At 45.0% G+C, this 2,226-nt stretch overlaps 1 pseudogene across 1 annotated transcript; it reads left to right on the plus strand.

Annotated features, from left to right (window-relative positions):
• The first annotated feature begins 420 nt into the window (after positions 1-420).
• On the plus strand, positions 421-1,931 carry LOC308416260 (tubulin alpha-1C chain-like; annotated as a pseudogene). Its single transcript has 2 exons — positions 421-1,365; positions 1,558-1,931. The product of its transcript is annotated as a tubulin alpha-1C chain-like (transcript).
• The last annotated feature ends 295 nt before the right edge of the window (positions 1,932-2,226 follow it).

Consider the following 2,226-nt stretch of genomic DNA (forward strand, 5'->3'; position numbering starts at 1 on the left):
ACCAGCCAGTTACAGAGCAAGTTCCAGGACAGCCAGGGCTACACAGAGAGAAACCCTGACTCAAACAACAAAAAAGAGAGAAAGACTTCCATGCAATCAAGTATGTCTTGCCTTCAAGCATCTAAAAAAAAATGTAGTATTTCTTTAAATATCATTCAAAACACAGCAGGTATGCTGAAGGGTGCCAAATTATAAGTCAACACACCATAAAGAGAATTGTAGACATGTTTACTGCTGCTTTAGTTACAATAGCCAAGACATCAAAGCAACCTAGATGCCCATCAACAGATGAATGGATAAAAAAGATGTGAACACACAGCTTCTCCCCAGGACTCCTTGGTAGTCTGCTAGTGAGAGATCTTCATCACCCTCTTTTCACTTCCTCAATTTTCATGGGACTACTTACTCCAAGGACTAAGTATGCGTGAGTGCATCTCCATCCACGTTGGCCAGGTGGTGTCCAGATTGCCAATGCCTCCTGGGAGCTCTACTGCCTGGAGCGTAGCATCCAGACTGATGGCCAGATGCCAAGTGACAAGACCATTGGGGGAGGAGATGACTCCTTTAACGCCTTCTTCAGTGAGACAGGAGCTGGCAAGCATGTACCCCAGACACCAGTGTTTGTAGGCCTGGAACCCACAGTTATTGATGAAGTTCTCACTGGCACCTACTGCCAGCTCTTCCACCCTGAGAAGCTCATTACAGGCAATGAAGATGCTGCCAATAATAATGCCTGTAGTCACTACGCCATTGGCAAAGAGATCATTGACCTTGTCTTGAACAGAATTCGAAAGCTGGCCAAGCAGTGCACGGGTCTCCAGGGCTTCTTGGTTTTCCACAGTTTTGGCAGGGGAACTGACTCTGGGTTCACCTCCCTGATGGAGCAGCTCTCTGTTGATTATGGAAAGAAGTCCAAGCTGGAGTTCTTCTTTTATCCAGCACCCCAGGTTTCTGCTGCTGTGGTTGAGCTCTACAATTCCATCCTTACTACCCACACCATTCTGGAGCACTCTGATTGTGCCTTCATAGTATAGACAATGAGGCCATCTATAATATCTGTCATAGAAACCTCAACATCAAGTGCCCAACCTACACTAACCTTAACTGCCTTATTAGCCAGATTGTGTCTTCCATCATTGCTTCCCTCAGATTTGATGGAATAAATCTGATGACAAAATCTCAGACCAGCCTGATGCCCTACCCTCACATCCACTTCTCTCTGGCCACTTATGCCCCTGTCATCTCTGCTGAGAAAGCCTACCTTGAGCAACTTTCAGTATCAGAGATCACTGATACCTGCTTTGAGCCAGCCAACCAGATGGTGAAATGTGATCCTTGCCATAGTAAATACACAGCTTGCTACCTGTGTGGTTTAGTTACAATAGCCAAGACATCAAAGCAACCTAGATGCCCATCAACAGATGAATGGATAAAAAGATGTGAACACACAGCTTCTCCCCAGGACTCCTTGGTATCTGCTAGTGAGAGATCTTCGTCACCCTCTCTTCACTTCCTCAATTTTCATGGGACCACTTACTCCAAGGACTAAGTAACCAGTAAGAAGGAGTGTTCCCCCAAAGATGCCAATGCTTCCATTTCTACCATCAAGACCAAGTGTACTATCCAGTTTGTGGACTGGTGTCCCACTGGCTTCAAGGTTGGCATTAATTACCATCTTCCAACTGTGGTACCCAGTGCTGACCTGGCCAGAGTCCAGAGAGTTGTGTGCATACTGAGCAACACCACAGCCATTGCTAAGGCCTGGCTCACCTAGATCACAAGTTTGGTCTGATGTATGCCAAGGTGCCTTTGTGGTATGTGGGTGGGGGCATGGAGGAGGGGGAGTTCTCGGAGGCCACGAGGACATGGCTGCCCTAGAGAAGGATTATGAGGAGTTTGAGGCAATAGCACTGAAGGATGAAGAGTATTAACTCACCTGCTGCAGTTTTACATCTTTGTGGTCTCATCTTTGTCTTTGTGTGCATTTTGACTGTCCTAAACTATCAATAAAGGTGTTTCTGATTTAAGTGGGAAACAAAATGTGCCATGTGTTCACATGGAATTTTATGATTTGTTTTTTTTTTTCAATAAATTCATGGCTTTTGCAAAAAAAAAGTGAAGGTGTTCAAAAATCATTTTGCTAAGTGAGTCAAACAGGGGAAGATAAAACCATATCTTCTCTCATCGGTGGAAATTTAATTTAAGTGTGTGTGTGTGTGTGTGAGT

Source organism: Micromys minutus (genome assembly GCF_963924665.1).
Source record: "Micromys minutus genome assembly, chromosome: 1".
NCBI classification, from domain to species: Eukaryota; Metazoa; Chordata; class Mammalia; order Rodentia; family Muridae; genus Micromys; species Micromys minutus.